The following is a 22,899-nucleotide window of genomic DNA, read 5'->3' on the forward strand; positions in this document are numbered from 1 at the left end:
CAACGACTATATTTTAGTTTTGTTTTTATTCATTTGTAGAATTCTATTTTCACTTTGACATTGTGGAGTATTTTGTGTAGATCAATTACAAAAAAGATGTCTATAAGAATCCCACTTTGTAGTGCAAAAAAAAATATTAAAATCCAAGGGAGGTGAAAACTTACGATACCCAGTATATATAATCAACCAACATGTACATTTTGCAAATAAATTCATAAAAAAATCCTACAATGTGATTTTCTAGATTTATTTTTCTCATTTTTCTGTCATAGTTGAAGTGTACCTATGATGAAAATTACAGGCCTCTCTCATCTTTAAGTGGGAGAACTTTCACAATTGGTGGCTGACTAAATACATTTTTGCCCCACTAAACATAATTACCTCAACACCGGTGCCTGCGCACATTGACTCTGTTCTGTACCTCCTGTATATAGCCCCTCTTGTTATTTACTGGTGATCTTAAACATTTGTTTTTCTTCTCTTACTTTTGTTGTTGGTATTTTCTATTGTCTTTCTCTCTCTGAGTCAACTACTCACCACATGTTATGCACACAGCAGTGCTAGCTAGCTGTAGCTTATGCTTTCAGTAATAGATTCATTCTCTGATCCTTTGATTGGGTAGACAACATGTCAGTTCATGCTGTAAGAGCTCTGAAAAGTTGGAGGACATCCACCGGAAGCTGTCATAATTACTGTATAAGTCTATGGAAGGGGGTGAAAACCAAGAGCCTCCTAGGTTTTGTATTGAAGTCAATGTACCAAGAGAAGGACGGAAGCTAGCTGTCCTCCGGCTACACAATGGTGCTACCCTACTGAGTGCTGTTTGGGCTACTGTAAACCTTCATTGCAAAACAGTGTTTTAATCAATTATTTGGTGACATGAATATATTTAGTATAGTTTTATCTAAAAAGGATAACTTTTTCAATGTTTTACCATTTTTATTTTAATGAAGTTCACTGAGGATGGTCCTACCCTTTCTCGGAGGAGCCTCCCCTGCAACAGACATGTATGAAATGTTATATCATTTTTCTGTCGTTTGTCATTCTATAAAAGAGAATGTTAGAAAAGAACAGACACATACATACCACTTTCTTCAAAAGATCAATCAAACAAAGTGTTACGGTTTTCTCGCGGTGAAGGAGAGTCGGACCAAAATGCAGCGTGGTATTCTTGATACATGTTTAATGACGATGAAAAAACTAACAATACAAAAACAACAAACGTAACATGAAAACCTATACAGCCTATCTGGTGCAAACAAACACAGAGACAGGAACAATCACCCACGAAACACTCAAAGAATATGGCTGCCTAAATATGGTTCCCAATCAGAGACAACGATAAACACCAGCCTCTGATTGAGAACCACTCCAGACAGCCATAGACTATGCTAGAAAACCCCACTAAGCCACAATCCCAATACCTACGAAAAACCCCAAGACAAAACACACCACATAAAAACCCATGTCACACCCTGGCCTGACCAAATAATAAAGAAAACAAAATACTAAGACCAGGGCGTGACACAAAGCTTGATCCGATCCATCCATTGTTTTATCCATCACACAACTTTCCTCTAGGTTGTTCAATTCAGTTGCTTTTTCACTCCTCTGTGAAATCAAGGCTAGTTGGTGAGTGTATACTTGTTCTCAAGCAAACTTCAAAGTGCTGCAAACACCCACTCTGATACTGATACAAGCCCTGTTTGCAATGTATACCCACATTTTTTTATGTTGCTGTCAATTATTTCCAATGTGTACAAAACGTTAGGAACACCTGCTCTTTCCAAGACATAGACTGACCAGGTGAAAACTATTAACCCTTATCCCTTAGAGGGTGAATGGGCAAGACAAAATATTTAAGTGCCTTTGAACAGGGTATGGTAGTAGGTGCCAGGCGCACCGATTCGAATGTGTCAAGAATTGCAAACATGGTGGTTTTTCACACTCAACAGTTTCCTGTGTGTATCAAGAATGATCTACCACCTGTGTAAAATAGTAAATAATGGCTACTTTTCAGAAAGTATTAACTATCACTATCGGTATATCTATGTGTTATGGCCATCAAAATGTTAGTTATTCAAATCAGATCCAACACTATCAATGGCTTAGAAATCCAGGGCTTAAAAACAAAAACGCTGACGAAAAATCTGCAATTTGTATCCCTGCACAGCCTCATACAGGATCTAGATCATTTTTCTGACCTCTGCATTAAATCAGAATTATGATTCCTGCACCATATTTGTAAGGGTTTTCTCGTGTCGAAGGAGAGGCGGACCAAAACGCAGCGTGGTTATTATTCATGGTTCTTTAATAAAGAAACTATACATGAATAGACCAACAAAACCAAACAGTCCTATCTGGTGCAAACACAGAGACAGAAACAATCAACCACAAACCGCAACACCAAACAGGCTACCTAAATATGGTTCCCAATCAGAGACAATGACTAACACCTGCCTCTGATTGAGAACCATATCAGGCCAAACACAGAAACAGACAAACTAGACACACAACATAGAATGCCCACTCAGATCACACCCTGACCAAACAAAACATAGAAACATACAAAGCAAACTATGGTCAGGGTGTGACAATATTACCTATTGTTTTGCAATAAAACTAAGCTTTTACATGGCCCTGCCTACACCTAACAACTTGATTTAAAAAAATTATATGACCAAAAAATACTCCTCTTTATTTGGAATGGCAAACCAGACAAAATTAAACGTGCCTATATATTTAATGAATATGAAATTCGGAAGGGCAGAAATGATTCAATATTAAATCATTGCACCTCTCACTAAATACTTCAGTAAAACAAAAGATATACTTAAATCCAAACTGGTTCTCTAGCAGATTAATAAGAATGGCATTTTTACCTTCATTCACACCTTTCACTTTCGGTTATTTGAAAAGGAAATCATCTCCAAAATATTGCCTGTTTTAAAACGAGCCATATATCTGGCTGCAATTTCAGTTTAATCCACCAGAGAAAAAACTGAACAAATATTATAACAAATATCACAGTATGGTTAAACTCAAATATACTAATATATATATTTTTTTAATTAAAAAACATATTAAACGATGTAATCTTTATGAATTATATCATAAATAGGACTGGTGGAGTTAAGTCTCACATGCAGTTAACAAAATATATGGAAATGTCTGCTCTCTCCAAAATTACAACCGATTGCAGCATTACTGCAACAATGGAGGAGGCAAGTGGAACAGGGAAAAGGTAAGGAACTTGACTGTTGGCCCTGCATTGAAGACCAAAATTGTGATAAATAAAAAAAGTGTGTCAGTTTCATTTAAGGACCAAAAAATGTACAGCTCCACCATACCGGTTGCAAAATAGTTGGGATGAGATTTTCCATGTACCGATTCCATGGCATATTTTATTTTTATTTTTATTTCACCTTTATTTAACCAGGTAGGCTAGTTGAGAACAAGTTCTCATTTACAACTGCGACCTGCATAAAGCATAGCAGTGTGAACAGACAACACAGAGTTACACATGGAGTAAACAATAAACAAGTCAATAACACAGTAGAGAAAAGAAGAAAAAAAGAGTCTATATACATTGTGTGCAAAATGCATGAGGAGGTAGGCGAATAATTACAATTTAGCAGATTAACACTGGAGTGATAAATGATCAGATGGTCATGTGCAGGAAGATAGACTGGTGTGCAAAAGAGCAGAAAAGTAAATAAATAAAAACAGTATGGGGATGAGGTAGGTAAATTGGGTGGGCTATTTACAGATAGACTATGTACAGCTGCAGCGATCGGTTAGCTGCTCAGATAGCAGATGTTTAAAGTTGGTGAGGGAGATAAAAGTCTCCAACTTCAGCGATTTTTGCAATTCGTTCCAGTCACAGGCAGCAGAGAATTGGAAGGAAAGGCGGCAAAATTAGGTGTTGGCTTCAGGGATGATAGGTGAGATACACCTGCTGGAGCGCGTGCTACGGATGGGTGTTGCCATCGTGACCAGTGAACTGAGATAAGGTGGAGCTTTACCTAGCATGGACTTGTAGATGACCTGGAGCCAGTGGGTCTGGCGACGAATATGTAGCGAGGACCAGCCGACTAGAGCATACAAGTCGCAGTGGTGGGTGGTATAAGGTGCTTTAGTAACAAAACTGATGGCACTGTGATAAACTGCATCCAGTTTGCTGAGGAGAGCATTGGAAGTTATTTTGTAGATGACATCGCCGAAGTCGAGGATCGGTAGGATAGTCAGTTTTACTAGGGTAAGTTTGGCGGCGTGAGTGAAGGAGGCTTTGTTGCGGAATAGAAAGCCGACTCTAGATTTGATTTTGGATTGGAGATGTTTGAAATGAGTCTGGAAGGAGAGTTTACAGTCTAGCCAGACACCTAAGTACTTATAGATGTCCACATATTCTAGGTCGGAACCATCCAGGGTGGTGATGCTAGTCGGGCGTGCGGGTGCATGCAGCGAACGGTTGAAAAGCATGCATTTGGTTTTACTAGCGTTTAAGAGCAGTTGGAGGCCACGGAAGGAGTGTTGTATGGCATTGAAGCTCGTTTGGAGGTTAGATAGCACAGTGTCCAAGGAAGGGCTAGAAGTATACAGAATGGTGTCGTCTGCGTAGAGGTGGATCAGGAAATCGCCCGCAGCAAGAGCAACATCATTGATATATACAGAGAAAAGAGTCGGCCCGAGAATTGAACCCTGTGGCACCCCCATAGAGACTGCCAGCGGACCGGACAACATGCCCTCCGATTTGACACACTGAACTCTGTCTGCAAAGTAGTTGGTGAACCAGGCAAGGCAGTCATTAGAAAAACTGAGGCTACTGAGTCTGCCAATAAGAATATGGTGATTGACAGAGTCGAAAGCCTTGGCCAGGTCGATGAAGACGGCTGCACAGTACTGTCTTTTATCGATGGCGGTTATGATATTGTTTAGTACCTTGAGCTAGTCTGAGATGCACCCGTGACCGGCTCGGAAACCAGATTGCACAGCGGAGAAGGTACGGTGGGATTCGAGATGGTCAGTGATCTGTTTGTTGGCTAGGGTTTCGAAGACCTTAGATAGGCAGGGCAGTATCAACACCTCATTCGGCTGCCTTTCATTCCAGTACTCTGCTGCCTGTGACTGGAACGAATTGCAAAAATCGCTGAAGTTGGAGACTTTTATCTCCCTCACCAACTTCAAACATCAGCTATCTGAGTAGATAACCGATCGCTGCAGCTGTACATAATCTATTGGTAAATAGCCCACCCATTTTCACCTACCTCATCCCCACAGTTTTTATTTATTACTTTTCTGCTCTTTTGCACACCAATATCTCTACCTGTACATGATCATCTGATCATTTATCACTCCAGTGTTAATCTGCAATATTGTAATTATTCGCCTACCTCCTCATGCCTTTTGCACACATTGTATATAGACTCCCCTTTTTTTCTACTGTGTTATTGACTTGTTAATTGTTTACTCCATGTGCAACTCTGTGTTGTCTGTTCACACTGCTATGCTTTATCTTGGCCAGGTCGCAGTTGCAAATGAGAACTTGTTCTCAACTAGCCTACCTGGTTAAATAAAGGTGAAATAAAAAATAAAATAAATAAAAATGGATATAGGTCTGTAACAGTTTGGGTCCAGGGTGTCTCCCCCGTTGAAGAGGGGGATGACTGCGGCAGCTTTCCAATCCTTGGGGATCTCAGACGATATGAAAGAGAGGTTGAACAGGCTAGTAATAGGGGTTGCGACAATGGCGGCGGATAGTTTCAGAAATAGAGGGTCCAGATTGTCAAGACCAGCTGATTTGTATGGGTCCAGGTTTTGCAGCTCTTTCAGAACATCTGCTATCTGGATTTGGGTAAAGGAGAAGCTGGGGAGGTTTGGGCGAGTAGCTGCGGGGGGGGAGCTGTTGGCCGAGGTTGGAGTAGCTAGGAGGAAGGCATGGCCAGCCGTTGAGAAATGCTTGTTTCCAATTATCATGTATTTATCAGTGGGGACCGTGTTACCTAGCCTCAGTGCTGTGGGCAGCTGGGAGGAGGTGCTCTTGTTCTCCATGGACTTTACAGTGTCCCAGAACTTTTTGGAGTGAGAGCTACAGGATGCAAATTTCTGCTTGAAAAAGCTGGCCTTTGCTTTCCTGACTGACTGCGTGTATTGGTTCCTGACTTCCCTGAACAGTTGCATATCGCGGGGACTATTCGATGCAAATTGCAGTCCGCCACAGGATATTTTTGTGCTGGTCGAGGGCAGTCAGGTCTGGAGTGAACCAAAGGCTATATCTGTTCTTAGTTCTGCATTTTTTGAACGGAGCATGCTTATCTAAGATGGTGAGGAAGTTACTTTTAAAGAATGACCAGGCATCCTCAACTGACGGGATGAGGTCAATATCCTTCCAAGATACCCGGGCCAGGTCGATTAGAAAGGCCTGGTCGCAGAAGTGTTTTAGGGAGCGTTTACAGTGATGAGGGGTGGTCGTTTGACTGCAGACCCATAGCGGATACAGGCAATGAGGCAGTGATCGCTGAGATCCTGATTAAAGACAGCGGAGGTGTATTTGGAGGGCCAGTTGGTCAGGATAACATCTAAGAGGGTGCCCTTGTTTACAGGTTTAGGGTTGTACCTGGTGGGTTCCTTGATGATTTGTGTGAGATTGAGGGCATCTAGCTTAGATTGTAGGACTGCTGGTGTTAAGCATATCCCAGTTTAGGTCACCTAACAGAACAAACTTCGAAGCTAGATGGGGGGCGATCAATTCACAAATGGTGTCCAGGGCACAGCTGGGAGCTGAGGGGGGTTGGTAGCAGGCGGCAACAGTGAGAGATTTATTTCTGGAGAGAGTCATTTTTAAAATTAGTAAACATTAACATGGTTTATGAACTGATACAAAATGACGCTGGATTAAAACTCAACGTTTTTAATATGTAAATTATTATACAAAATTCTTGCAACCAATATAATGCTATATACAACCATCCCAACTCTGCATATTTTGCTGCGAAGAGTCAGAATCATTAGGTCACTTGTTTTGGTGCCGCCATACACTATGTAGCCTGTTTTTGGTCGCAGGTTTGGGGATAGCAAAACAATTGTAACGTCTACTTGTAGCTAACTCTGCAAATAACACTGCAGTGTGATTCTAAAATTCATAGTCAATTGATGAATAATATAAACTTACTCTTAGCAAAAACAATTATTTAATTTACAATCTGTAGAAACTACGAGAATAGAAAGGTTCAGAAACGGTCCACCAGCATTGGAGTCAACATGGGCCAGCACCCCCATGGAACGCTTTCGACACCTTGTAGAGTCCATGCCCCAACGAATTGAGGCTGTTCTGAGGGCAAAAGGGGTGCAACTCAATATTAGGAGGGTGTTCCTAATGTTTTGTACACTCAGGTTGTGTGCAGGTGCACTTAGTTAAACGTGCTTTTTTCCCATAGATTCACTAGGTGCAGGTGTGGACATTCCCCCTCAGGGTAGGTGTACTGAGGTTGTCTATTTGGCATGTGATGTGATGAACAGTGTGCATCCAAATGGCACCCTAAGGCTCTGGTCAAATGTAGTCAACAATTTGGGACTTAGACCATAATGACAAGGTTGATACCGACCCAGAGGGAGATGACATTTTGAGGGTCTTAGTGCTGATATCAAACTGCTTTGCCCATTTTTGCAGCTCTGGTAAACAACACTTTTCTCCCAAGAGTTTTGTTGGCGCTGTGTTACTAAGCAGAATTAATGAAAATGATGAGCACATAAAACATGTGTATCAACAAACACAGTTCTGCTATTTCTTTAAGGGTCACAACATAAGTCATTTCTATGTTCACTCAATTTCTAAATATTCAGTTATATATTAGTTGCCTCAGAGAGCAAGACTCAAATGTTGGACCCAGTAAGACAGACTGAGAGGCCCTATACACACTCTAGTTGTACAACTGCTGTCCAAAGCATTGGACACAACTGTTTTAATACATCGGAAAGTTTTGGAGACACCACACAATGGTTGTGTAAATATGTTTGTGCAGACAAACTCTGTTGCATCTTAAGAATATCAGTTGTGTATCGCAACTATGGTGTCAAATGCCTTGTACATCACTTGCACATTGGGTTACAAAATTCTGGAAAATGTCAATAAATCCCCTGTTTTCTTTAAAATCCCAGTTGGAAGATTCCTAGATTCAGGAGGGAATAAGCAGGAAATCCGGAATGAGGATTTCTGGAAAACCAGGGAATACATTGAAAGTTCCTGGAATTATGCAACCCTAGTTGTACAACCTATGTGTTTACAGGGCCTGAGAGAGAACTGATTAAACAAATGGCACCCTAGTCCCTCTAGTGCACTACTTTTGACCATAGGCACTAGGGTACCATTTGGTAAAGACCTGTAGTGTGTATTTGCATTTCTGGTCTAATTGCTAATAATTATTATCTAGATTAGGAACATTGCAGCCCATGTGGTATACTGTTCTACTGTAGGAACATGAGACAAATTAGGTTATATGTCAGAGAAGACATGCAATGTTGTGTTTTGTCAATATGCTAAATACTGCTTTGGGAGCTGTGTGTGTGTGTGTGTGTGTGTGTGTGTGTGTGTGTGTGTGTGTGTGTGTGTGTGTGTGTGTGTGTGTGTGTGTGTGTGTGTGTGTGTGTGTGTGTGTGTGTGTGTGTGTGTGTGCGTGTGCGTGTGCGTGTGCGTGTGTGTGTGTGTACAGTTTTCTCCCTCGCCAAATGTATGTTCTTAAAGAGTGGGTGCATACAGTATAATGGATGTAGTAAATATTTCCTCCTTGTTTTGGTCGTGTAACAGGCCTCCAATATATTGCCAGCAATAGGTTTTGGCTTGGTCTGAACAAACAAACAAGTATAGCTAAAAGTTTGGTAAAACTTTGGTAACTCAGATGAATTCATAGTAATTTATAGAGCATTCTCTGAATTGTGTGATTAAATTGATGAACTCTACAGCAGAGGAGGCTGGTGGGAGGAGCTATAGGAGGACAGGCTCATTGTAATGACTGGAATGGAATTAATGGAACAGAGTCAAACGTGGTTTTCATATGTTTGATGAATTTGATAGCGTTCCACTCATTACAATGAGCCCGTCCTCCTACAGCTCCCCCCACCAGCCTGCTATGCCCTACAGTATCTGGTGAAATAAGGTGAGAAATAGTGAGGAGGGAAAGGATGGTTGCTTCCCAAAAGGCACCCTATATCCATCCCTATGGTTCATGGTCAAAGGTAGTACACTAAATCGGAATAGGGTACCATTTAGGACATATCTGTAGTAACTCACCCTGGAACAGTGCAAAGTCCAGAGTTGCAAGCACCCCACTGTGGCTGAGCTTGATACTGCATTACCAGCTCCATTTTACTGTAACCATTGATATGAAAGAAGATGGTTTGGTAAGTAAATTAATAAGTGCAAGCAGAGATATGTTTTGGATAAAAATGTACGTGAATTTTTCATGACCCACCTACCACAACATGCATTCATCCTTCTCCAAATGATGAAACAACAAAGCGAGCGAGAGAGACACACACACAGACACAGAGTTTGTTTTGTTATTCCTACGTTTTGGTTCTTAGCCTAATTCAACATCTAGATGTTTCATCAGACAGTGAGTGACCACTGGACAGGAAGTCTTTGATGATAGACCGTGTTCTATAATCCCCCAGGACATTAATCAACATGCTTATATCTACCATCCTTCTTTCTCTCCCTCCTCCTCCCCAGAGCTCCCTGACATTGTAACGTTAAACTAAAAGTCTATTTCAGGAGGAAATTGGTCCCTTTGTGTTGGCAGAAGGGGGATTGTGCAACAAACAAATACCAACCCCTTGTCATTTGAATTACCTCTCTCTCTCTCTCTCTCTCTCTGTCTCTCTCTCTCTCTCTCTCTTTCCCACTGAAAACAAACTTTTCTGTTTGTCCCGAGGTGAGAAAATAGAGCGAGAGAGAAAGAGGGACAGGAAAGAGAGAGATAGGTATTGAAATAAGTTTGTTTGAGATTGAATGATTTGGTATTCTTATGTTGCTTCCTGTTCTTGTTTCCAGATTTTCTCTTAATTGGTTGTGTCCCCATTCAGACGAGCTGACAACAAAAGACGACCGGAGAAGGGGAGGAAAGACAGAATGAAAGAGAGGGGGGATGAGGACTTCATGAGCACTTCCTCTGTGACAGATTATGCAACAGTCATTTGGTTGATGTTATACCAGTAGGTGTTATAACACCATTGAAGAAATTCAACAAAAGTGTTACGAAATAGCCTACCAGCTCTGGACTGGCTGAGACAATATCATCAAGTTTTTAAGGTCAAAGTCTGTAGTCTATAAAGAATTATAATAGGTAGTGATAAACTCTCTATATCTCTCCCTTTCTCTTGCTCTTACTTCTCCTGACTGTGTTCAGGACATTCTGGTGGGAATCCGCCACACCTCATCCAGTCCCAGCCTATCCAAACAGCTGTTCACAACAGCTGCACCATTGAGTGGCTCAAACAGACAGTCCTCTGTCCACCTGCCACCTACAAGCTCTACCTCTCTCACTCTCCCTCTCTACCTCTCTATCTCTCTCTCTCTGTCCCCCTCTCTATCTCTTAGTCTCCCTCTCTACCTCTGTCTCCCTACCTCTCTACCTCTCTGTTTATCTCTGTCTACCTCTCTATCTCCATTGCTCCCCTATCCCCATGAATTTGTGTCATTACGGAAGTAGAGAGGTAAAAATAACTAACCTATTTTTTTATTTATTTCACCTTTATTTAACCAGGTAAGCTAGTTGAGAACAAGTTCTCATTTACAACTGCGACCTGGCCAATATAAAGCAAAGAAGTTTGACACATACAACACAGAGTTACACATGGAATAAATAAACATACAGTCAATAATACAGAATAAAAAAAAATATATATATTTTTTAAACTCCCCTCAGTAGTATAGTCAAATAGATAGTGTATTGTTGACGAGGGAGTTGTTGTCACGTTCTGTCCATCGTTCGTATGTGTTTTCCTTGTTTTAGTGTTGCTCAGGACGTGAGCTGGGTGGGCATTCTATGTTGTGTGTCTGGTTTGTCTATTTCTATGTTTGGCCTGATATGGTTCTCAATCAGAGGCAGGTGTTAGTCATTGTCTCTGATTGGGAACCATATTTAGGTAGCCTGTTTTGTGTTGGGTTTTGTGGGTGATTGTTCCTGTCTCTGTGTTTGCACCAGATAGGACTGTTTAGGTTTTCACTTTTCTTGTTTTGTATAGTCTGTTCATGTATAGTCGTCTTTATTAAAAACATGAATAACCACGACGTTGCATTTTGGTCCGCCTCTCTTTCACCAGAAGAAAACCCTTACAGTTGTCTGGCGTTTCCAGTTTTCTAACCACAGCTTACTAAGATGAGCAATAAGCCACTCCCCTCTTAGCTTTCTGCCAACAATGTCCAGTGACAAGTACACTCACTCACAGACAAACTAATACACTTGTTGTATATTAATAACATCTGTATGTGTGTGCGTGCGTCTGTGTGAACAATGGATGAGAACACTACAACTCAAAACCACAGAATGGTGTGTGATTTATACATTATTGGTGTTAATCAAATATAACTCATCTGTAAAGGGAGTTTAAGCACTTCAACTCACACTCATTTGGGGGGTAGTTGCCCTGATGGTAGTTCATAGCCTATCCATGACAGTGCACTGGACAGGCACTCATTAAACACAGCCAATGGAACCTCTTCACACTAACTAACAGAGGGCAGCAGTCTTATAGGCGACAGTCCTGTAATCGAATGGAAATGGAAGGACACCAGTCCAATCTCCATAGTATCCAAGCCAGGCAAAGAGTCTTGGAAAAAAATGTGAATTTAAATACTGAAGTTTGGGAAGTCTTTGACGCTTAAGAAGAGACATGAGATTGAGCAATTGGTATAAAGTTCTTGCCATGAATGTATTGCGGTTATTAACAGCCTAATGTTATAAGAGTAGCCTAGTAGCACATCGATAAAGACCATCAAAGGCATTTGGTGGATATCAGATTTAATGAGAGGGGGATTGCATTATCTTTTTTGGAAAGGCATTCCATGAAGGACCAAAATTAATATTTACAGCGGCAACGATTTATGTACAGTACCAGTCAAAAGTTTGGACACACCTACTCATTCCACGTTTTTTCTTCATTTTTACTATTTTCTACATTGTAGAGGAATAGTGAATAAATCAAAACTATGAAATAACACATATGGAATAAATGTTGTAACCAAAAAAGTGTTAAATAAATCAAAACATATTTTATATTTGGGATTCTTCAAAGTAGCCACCCTTTGCCTTTATGACAGCTTTGCACACTCTTGGCATTCTCTCAACCGGCTTCGTGAGGTAGTCATCTGGAATGCATTTCAATAAACAGGTGTGCCTTGTTAAAAGTTCATTTGTGAAATTTCCTTTCCTTCTTAATGCATTTGAACCAATCAGTTGTGTTGTGACAAGGTAGGGGTGGTATACAGAATATAGCCCTATTTGGTAAAAGACCAAGTCCATATTATGGAACAGATAAAATAAGCAAAGAGAAACGACAGTCCATCATTACTTTAAGACCTGAAGGTCAGTTAATCCGGAAGATTTCAAAGAACTTTGAAAATGTCTTCAAGTGCAGTCACAAAAACAATCAAGCTCTATGATGAAACTGGCTCTCGTGAGGACCGCCACAGGAAAGGAAGACCCAGAGTTACCTCTGCTGCAGAGAATAAATTCAGTAGAGTTATCTGTACCTCTGATCCTAGCCCAAATAAATGCTTCACAGAGTTCAAGTAATAGACATATCTCAACATAGACTGCATGAATCAGTCCTTCATGGTCGAATTGTTGCAGAGAAAGCACTACTTAAGGACACCAATAATAAGAAGAGACTTGCTTGGGCCAAGAAACACGAGCAATGGGCATTAGACTGGTGGAAATCTGACCTTTAGTCTGATGAGTCCAAATTTGAGATTTTTACAATTCAATGCACACTTAACCAGCATGGCTACCACAGCATTCTGCGGCATTACGCCATCCCATCTGGTTTGCGCTTAGTGGGACTGGCATTTGTTTTTCAACAGGACAATGACCCAAAACACACCTCCAGGTTTGTGTAAGGGCTACTTGACCAAGAAGGAGAGTGATGGCGCTGTGTCAGATGACCTGGCCTCCACAATCACAGACCTCAACCCAATTGATATGGTTTGGGATGAGTTGGACCGCAGAGTGAAGGAAAAGAAGTCAACAAGTGCTCAGCATATGTGGGAACTCCTTCAAGGCTATTGGAAAAGCATTCCTCATGAAGCTGGTTGAGAGAATGCCAAGAGTGTGCAAAGCTGTCATCAAGGCAAAGGGTGGCTACTTTGAAGAATATAAAATATATGTAGATTTGTTTAACACTTGTTTTGGTTAGTACATGATACCGTATGCATTATTTCATATTTTTAATGTCTCCACGATTATTTTATAATGTAGAAATTAATAAAATAGTAGAAAACAGTACCAAACTTTTGACTGGTACTGTAAATAAATGTACAACTAGTATTTTATGAATAGTAATAACAGACTGCCACCTGCATTCCAAGCACAACTGCTATACACTAAGCAACTTACGCCCGAGACTACAAAGCAGAGAGGTTGGTCTGAGCTGAAGATTATCAACATCGCGTGTCCACTGTCCTCCTCAATAGTCAGGGTGTGTGCCTGTTTCTAAGTTGATCCTGATGAACTCCAGCGCATAGAAGGATCTCTCTCTCCCGCTTTCTGCTATGAAGGTATTTCATTCGAAGTGACACAATAGGCAAGAATGTTATAATCGTATTATTAAATGGCGCGTGATGTGTACATTTGCTAATGAGAATTCTAGGCTTTGGAATATTTTACACAGCTTCGTGGTTTTGAATAGCGCTTGCCGAGACATTTGGGAACATTTTGAATTATGTAACTGTATAGGCCTACTTGACTATCTACTCTGGTCGGTCTGTCCGTTTAAAGTCATACAGTCATAATAGTCTACTATATACACTCGGCACGTGTAACTTTGATCACAACTATGTGGTCAACAACGTAGAGGAATTTGCTACCCGTGTCAATCTGAACTCGATTTCAGAACCAAGGACAGTTCCCACCTGCTCCACCTGGGAGACCGACGCGCGAGGTTTCCCGACTTCCGGACTCAATTTGTCTTAAAAGTTCTTATACTATTTAAAAAGTCATAGGTCCACACAACTTTGGAAAGAAGGGACTTGAAGGGTCATCATTTTGGTGGGATCGGATGACTGAACCTCGAAGTCTTGATAAGGCTACGACAAGATTTTAATAAATGCTACCAGGTAAGAAATGAACTCTCCTGTTTTAGGCTAGGCTACTCACAGCGCGCCAGTTTGATCACAAATACTTTTGCATCTATATAGCATGAGCTGACGCATTGCTTACACGCACATTATTTAATTGCTCTTTCTACATCTCTATAGCCTACAATACATGATAGTCCCATGATAACAGCGCTATTACAACATGTGGATTGTTAAGAATACATGGAATAAAGAACAGGATAGCTACGGTCTGTAGCTGACTGTCTTGGCACAAATAGCTGTTTATTTTACCACCATATCAATGTAGGTTTACGCATTCTAGCCCTATGCTATATGGCAACATTGTGCAATTTATGGAAATAGCCTACACAGACTATTTTCTATTCTAAGAAAGATTATGAATTTACAAGCTGTTTGAATATAATTTTGAATCAATTGTTAATAAACACAGGCACATGTAGTTGCCACTTCCACTGGAGTCACATTATCTAATACAAAGTGTGACAGGTCAGAATAATTACTTAAATCAGTATAATTTTTGAATTAAATATTCTTAGACGGTCCATTGTTTATTACTTAATTATAGCCAAGTTATTGCACACAGGTAGGCTATATAGAAATTAAACACAGGTTTACGACGCAAAGATTTAAGAGTTATGATGATAACTTAGTCTTTAGAGCAAGGGATTTTATTTGAATTGTATTGAGTGCCAAGCTGGAGATGCAGGCGGTAGCCTACAAACAGAGAAATGTACCAATCACACACGAAAAACTGCCAGTGAAACAATAATAGCCACACTGCATGAGACGTCAGATATCTGGTCTAAAATGTAATGCTCACCATAGCAGCAGATAAGGTAGGCCTATAGGTCACCATAGGGTAGCAGCAGGCGCTATATTAATACATTGTTAGATAACATTATGTGGTAAACAGGTAGGATTTGACTTTAATATGTTGCTGAGGCTAATTGGATTTAGTCTTGTTTCTCTTCTAGCTGTAGGCCACTAACTCTGTCCTCTCTGTTATTTCTGTCATCTAAATTGAAGGGAATTATTTCCTCTGGTCTCGAGAGAATGCATAGAAAGCTTTACCGTGGGTGTTATTTCCATGTATAAAACGAACCGTTCGTCGGTGGAAATGACCAACCGGCATGTTGGAGGTTTAAGCCACATGAATTTCTGCTGATTTCACAGGGCAAGCTTTTGAGCGTGATGATTTGAGTACACTTGCCCAGGTCTTGTAATTTGTCCAAATGTATGATTTCCTCTTGAACATCACCACTGAATTCAAATGTGCATGTATGCCACAGAAATGATTGCCATATGAGCAACGTTTACTCTCCTCAGAAACTGACATAGATCCGCTATAGGCATATGTAAATGGGATTCATTTTATTGAGCTCCATTCCTCTTCATGAACCACCTTCAAAATACCTTCCTTCCTTTTTTGAAGTGACACCCATTGTGTGTTGTGTCTCTTGTCACTATACAGCGCCAATAGCCCCATTCATTTCATGTAGAAAGAGTCAAAAGCCTCTTATCACCCCACTGAAATTAGGTCCTAGTTGGAGGACTTCTTTTTGGATTGAGCCCAAAACCCTCCTGTGTGAATTTGACACGCAGTCACTAATGCACTATATTGTAGCCTACAATGGCTATTCAATCACACAATTTGATTTGAATAGGCTTTTATTTATGGAGTGCAGATTTTTGATACATTCACAAAAAAACACCAGTTGGCCTTCTGAATGTCCCTGTGTGAGAGCTACTTGAAATCTGAAGTACCTATCAGAGTTGGATTCAGCCACTGAACTTTTTGAGTTCATTTTGAAGCCTATTGAGTCATGGGCATTCTCACACTGTGCTGGTGAAAATTACCTAGCAACGCAGAGATGAGTGTCGGGGGAAGGACTTGAAGTTAACATTTTGGCTCATTTTGAGGAAAAATGGAATTGACCCGCATTTATTTTTGTGTATGTGTTTGTGTGCATGTGTGTGGGTGTGTGTGTTTTTGTCTGCATGCGTGTGTGTGTTTGTGTGCATGTTTGTGTGCATGCGTGTGTGTGTTTGTGTGCATGCGTGTTTGTGTTTGTGTGCATGCGCGCGCGTGTGTGTGTGTGTGCATGCGCGTGTGTGTTCTGATTGAGAGATTAAATGGAGCACTGAAACATAACTAGTCACATGGAGAGATAAGAAAGCTGGAAAGGTGCTGTATCACATAGGTAAATCCAAAGCATGATTATTTCCGTCACAAATAGATTCCACCTTTAAGGTTATCTGTCTAGAATGAGAAGTGTTATCCCCTTATGATTGCAGGTGTTATTTCCATTCATCAACACAAGGTGTCTATTGATGCTTTAGGGTGTGAGTAATTGTTACCTTCAGAACTACTCACACCCCTTGCCCTTTTCCACATGTTGTTGTCGATTCTGTGTCTTACGTTATTCGATTTTGTATTTGTAATTTTGACAAATGAATAAAAAATGAAAACCTGAAATGTTTGAATCAATAAGTATTCAAACCCTTTGTTATGGCAAGCCTAAATAAGTTCAGAAGTAAAGATTTGCTTAACAAGTCACATGATAAATTGCATGGACTCACTCTATGTGTAATAATAATGTTTAACATAATTTGTGAATGACTAAATAGACTCTGTACCCCACACATACAATTATCTATAAGGTCCCTCAGTTGAGCAGTGAATTTCAAACACAGATCCAACCACAAAGACCATGGATGTTTTTCAACGCCTCGCAAAGAAGGTCAGCTATTGGGAGATGGGTAAAACAAAAGTAGACATTGAATATCCCTTTGAGCATGGTGAAGTTATTAATTACACTTTGGATGGTGTTTCAATACACCCAGTCACTACAAAGATACGGGCGTCCTTCCTAACAGTTACCGGAAAGAAGGAAACCGCCCAGGGATTTCACCATGAAGCTGATGGTAACTTTAAAACAGTTACAGAGTTTAATGGCTGTGATAGGAGAAAACTGAGGATGGATCAACAACATTGTAGTTACTCCACAAAACTTAACGTAATTACAGAGTGAAAATGAAGAAGCCTGTACAAAATATACATCCTTTTTGCAAAAATAAATGGAATAGAGCTAAGCACAGTCAAAATCCTAGAAGAAAACCTGGTTCAGTCTGCTTTCCAACAGACACTAGGAGACAAATTCACCTTTCAGTGGGACAAAAACCTAAAACACAAGGCCAAATATACACTAGAGCAGCTTACCAAGACGACATTGAATATTTCTGAGTGGCCTAGTTACAGTTTTGAAAATATATGTCAAGACTTGAAAATGGCTGTCTAGCAATGATCAAAAACCAACTTGAGGGAGCTTGAGAATTATTTATAAAGACATTTTTTAAATATTGTACAATCCACGTGTGCGAAGAGACGTACCCAGAAAAACTGACAGCTGTAATCACTGCCAAAGGTGCTTCTACAAAGTGTTGAGTTTGAGGGGTGTTGATACTGAGGTAAATTTGATATTTCTGTACTTCATTTTCAATAAATTATCAAACATTTCTAAAAACATGTTTTCACTTTGTTATTATGGGGTATTGTGTGTAGATGGGTGAGAAATAACATCCATTTAATCCATTTTGAATTCTGTCTGTAACCAAACAAAGTGTGGAATAAGTCAAGGGGTATGAATTATTTCTGAAGGCGCTGTATGTATTATGTATTCAATATTTATATACATCTTAGCATGAATTGTTTAATTGTTTCTTCATTGAAATGTTAAAACAAATTAAGAACCTATGCCATTATTTTTAACATTACAGACTGCGCATCAATCATACTTAAACCAATGACTATATAATACTTAGTACACTCACACCGGCCAATCATACTCATACCAATGGTAATACCCATTATATTACCAATGTTATGATATACAAAATTAGGCATATTTAATCTATGAAGGCTGTATTTGAGCAGTGCCTTGAGCAGCTGGGCTCTCTGTCTGAGGGCTAACCAGGCTTAGGCTCCTTCTGGCTCCACCATGTGTTGTATGATGGTGTTCAGGTCCGTTAGGGAGGTGGGGTCAGACCGTTCAACACTGGCTGCTGTCTGACATCTCATCCCTTGATCAGGGTGCCACTTGACAGAGCATGGGGACATCTACCAACTAATGAAGGTGTCATGCTCCAAGATAACATTAAGGTTCATATGAAGATGCCATGCTCTTTTTACCAAAAGGACATCAACACCCATGTAAAGGTGCCACACACCATTGTCTTCCAAGAGGACATAATCATTTGTTCTTAAACGACTCGCCTGGATAAATAAAGGTTCAATAAATAAAAACATAAAGATTATACATCACCGTCCATATGAAGGTGCCATCATGCTCCATTTACCAAGATGACAAGCTGCAATCTATTTGACCTGAATGTCCAGCACAGTAGAATCTATTCTAGACTGTTCTACATCAATTTATTCACAAGCTTCTGCTGCCCACAGTTGATGCGCACCGAAGCTTAATTGGGACTCTTTGTACAGTTGAAGCCAGTGAACTATACTGTACCAACTATCATCTGTATGATCTTCAAGACCTGTGTTTGGTTGAAACACATGCTCAAAGCAACAACTGTACTTAGTCACTCAATAGTTGGTTGTTATTTGGATCCAAGATAGAGGTACATTGTATTGGAGGCGGTTGACTAATGTAGCCTATGTTGCTAGAGTGATCTGAGTTGGAGAGACAAACAGCTTTTCCATGCACGTGATGTGAGGCTGGTATGGGGTGGGTACTGTATGTGTGTGCTATCTGGCTACCTGAGGGTTCAAAGCGGAGCAAGGCACACTGTTTTCTCTTTTTGAACTCCTGTTTCACATGGAATAATTGTGCAGAGACAGCTGGGTAGGGAGGAAGCGGCTCTCTTGGCTTCCGAGTGCAATCGTGACGGCCGATTCTGCCACGAGCCAGATTTAATGTGATCAAGGCCTGATAGAAGATACCTAAGAACTAAGAGGAGGCTGAGCGAGCGTCGACGGTCGTAGCAGCAGCTCCAAATCACGTCAAATTACTCTTGGTTTTCTCTGTCTGTTATCTATCTCCTCTGTCTGTTTTCTATCTCCTGTTTCAGGAAAATGATAAGTACGGCCTCTGCTAAGTGGCAAATGTTTCCTTAATATTGTCACTAATACGGCCGGGAGGTCCGTGGGGCGACGCACAATTGGCCTAGCGCCGTCCGGGTTAGGGAGGGCTTGGCCGGTAGGGATACCCTTGTCTCATCGCCCACCAGCGACTCCTGTGGCAGGCCGAAACATCCAAAGCATGACTTTCGACCTTTGTCTCTCCCTTGTAGCGATGAGACAAGATAGTAGCTACTAACAATTGGATACCACGTAATTGGGGAGAAAAAGGGGGTTTAAAACTTTAAAATATATATAAATATATTTGTCACTAATATAATTGGATATTTCTACCTACCTCCAATCTTCAAGCTTATGTGTCCCCAAATCTCTTCAGAAATCCACTCTTGGATCAAAATGTTGGATAACTGAGCCAAATGAAGGTATCATGTGTCAGCATGCTACATCTGCAGGAGACTTTAGGACTTTTAGCATCTATGCCAGTCAGTCCTTAGACCTTACCTTGGCCTAGTTCCTGTCCCTTCTTGGTCTTCCTGCTTGGCACTGATTTGTCCATTAAACTCCCATTCTCAGATGGGCTCGGCGAATTGAGAGCCCCCACCGAACCCATCTGGTCCAAGAGACAGTCGAGCGTGATGATTCGATTTCTAACATCAATAAATCTGTTTTGGCTCACCTGGACCCCATAGCTCATGCTAGAAGACTGTGGCTCAGTCCCAATAATCTTGTTTACTACTCCCCACACAGTTTTAAGCATTGGATTGGTGTTAGGCATTGGCTAGAGGGAGTTGTCATATACCAGCCATATCCTTCAAATTTATGAAGGTAAGTGAAGAAGTACACACTTCAAGAGAAAGGAGATATTATTGGAATGCAGAATATGAGGCAGGAAGAAGGATCTGGCTGGCATATATATAGGCTTCATGATCTCACCTTGCCAATCACAAAGAAGAAGATAATATGCAATGAAACAAATATAAATTATATAAAGAATTATAGTAAAAAGATTTGAATCACCTCAAATTACATTTTGGGCAATAAGGCAAACTCCATCATTCATTGAATCAGATGGCTCATTCATCACAAAACCCACTGATATTGACAAGTACTTTAATGATTTTTTTCCAATTCAAAAGTTGAATTGGAAACAGTATTGGCATTGTTGAATTCAATTTTTATAATAGCAACCTAGGACTGATGGTTTGGTTAGCTAACGTCTGTTTGTTTGGATACCAAGGCAACTACTGTAGCTATCTTGTAAACTTGGTAGCTACTTCAGTGGGTTTCGAACAACTTTCTACCGGCAAATGAACACATTTCTAGAGCAAATGAGTTAAATTATAGCCATGATATATAGGGATAATCAACTCGGGGCTCTATGCATTCTCCACTTGGGCGTTGTGGAACACCTTTAACGTCGTTCATTATTTTCCATAGAACGCATAGCCCCTTACGTCGTGGCGAGTTTCTGTAGAGATGGCATATTCAGCAGCAATCATTGTACATGTTCCGGCTAATTTGCTTCATTGCCTGTTGCTGTGTCTGCTGCTGGGGTGTGGCTGAATACTATCACACACACACACACGCACGCACACACACAAGAGATGCACCAGGGGCCCACACACAGGAAGAGTGACAGGAAATTATATATGTTACATATTCACACTGTGACCATAAGTTATTACTAACTTTAGTCTAGCTGGAGGAGCACATTCCCTCTGTACTAGAAATGCAAAGTACTTTGATAGGGAAGTTTAACATTACACAGTGTACTGCACTACGTTATTTAGAACATGTTTAAGATTAATAGGTTTGTCATGACAAACAGTGTTACATGAAGTTCTCTATAATGTCTACTACAATGGATCAGAGCTAGGCAGAGTTGATCAACATCAGTACCCTTATAGCCTATACCAGTGAACAAAACGTGTCGACAGGACATCAATTCAACTGCAAAACTGGTTGAGATTATGTATAACCGGGTAAGGTTCGGCAACAGCATGTAGGGAGAGTGGGGTAAGTTGAGCCCTTTTTTACATTCAGCATCACTCCTTTAAGGGAAATATAGTATTCTTTCTAACATATATATTTACATATACACTGATATACAAAACATGACATACACTGACCAGGTGAATCCAGGTGAAAGCTATGATCCCTTATTGGTGTCACTTGTTACATCCACTTCAAACAGTGTAGCTGAAGGAGAGGAAACAGGTTAAATAATGATTTTTAAGCCTTGAGACAATTGAGACATAGATTGTGTATAGTATGTGTGCCATTCAGAGGGTGAATAGGCAAGGCAAAATATTTAAATGCCTTTGAACGGGGTATGGTAGTAGGTGCCAGGTCCACCGGTTAGTGTCAAGAACTGCATCGCTGCTGGGTTTTTCACTCTCAACAGTTTCCCGTATGTATCAAGAATTGTCCACCACCCAAAGGTCATCCAGCCAACTTGCAACAACTGTGGGAAGGATTGGAGTCAACATGGGCCAGCATCCCTGTGGAACACTTTTGACACCTTGTTGAGTCCATGCCTTGAGGAATAGAGGCTGTTCTGATGGCAAAAGGTTAGCTTGTCAAAAAAAGTGGTCTCTTAACCCAGGTATGGGTTAAGTTCATCTGCAGGACAGAGTAAGTTAAGTCGCATACACATTTCTGTACAGAATTAAATATTAGCACTACGGTCTTAAAAAAAAAACATGTCTATCTTTATTTCCAGAACACAATTCAACACAATCCCAATCATGTTTTGTCTTTTTATGTTTTTAAGCATCTTTTAATACAGGCTTAACAAACGTAACTTTTTTTTTACATAGGCCAGGCCCTGTTATTACTGTACCTCATATCCCAGAGATAATGCTTTGCATTACGCCGTGAATTACGCCGTGAAAGAAAACACTTTAATATGCTCAACTTGCCATTGGCTCAACCATTAGCTCAACTTACCCCATAGCCATTGGCTCAACTTACCCCACCGCAAACATTTTTACTATATTAGCCCACCCAGCTACAAGGATGCACATTCATGCTAGGTTAAGAACCTCTTATTGAAGCCTACAACTGATGTATAGAACAATCTTAAAAGTATGTACTTTGGTTTAGATACAAGCATCATGAAACCTCTAACACAATAAATGAATTTAAGTTGCTTACCACTTTTCCCATGTGGTTTCATCCTTCACAGACACCATGAAATGATGACTACTTCGTAAATATTTGGTCAAATTATTCAATTTGTGTATGGTTTTCTAGAAACAAGGGTGGCTCAATTGAATTTACCCCTTTTGCTCAACTTCACCCCACTCTCCCCTATGAGTGAGATGGTTGATTGAAAGCCCAGCCACACCTTCAACTAACAGCTACTATCTCCCATCGGTGAAGAGGTGGTGTCCAGCAACTAATGTGACTGATTACCTCAGCTTTCCTTCAGAATGTTCTCCGATGATCAATCATAGTTTGAAATTGAATG

At 40.5% G+C, this 22,899-nt stretch overlaps 1 protein-coding gene across 4 annotated transcripts in view; it reads left to right on the forward strand.

Moving 5' to 3' along the window:
* Positions 1-13,640: 13,640 nt before the first annotated feature.
* The window catches only part of LOC124029194 (metabotropic glutamate receptor 2-like), a 69,567-nt gene continuing 60,308 nt past the window's right edge, over positions 13,641-22,899 (forward strand). The window contains exon 1 of one of the 4 annotated variants that reach the window (XM_046340997.1): positions 13,641-14,329. The gene's annotated coding sequence lies outside the window, so the exon portion shown is untranslated. Of the gene's footprint in view, positions 14,330-21,137; positions 21,444-22,899 lie in introns of those variants that run through there. The other 3 variants (XM_046341005.1, XM_046341000.1, XM_046341001.1) reach the window with 3 other exon arrangements.

This window comes from Oncorhynchus gorbuscha, linkage group LG03, assembly GCF_021184085.1.
Source record: "Oncorhynchus gorbuscha isolate QuinsamMale2020 ecotype Even-year linkage group LG03, OgorEven_v1.0, whole genome shotgun sequence".
Taxonomy (NCBI): Eukaryota; Metazoa; Chordata; class Actinopteri; order Salmoniformes; family Salmonidae; genus Oncorhynchus; species Oncorhynchus gorbuscha.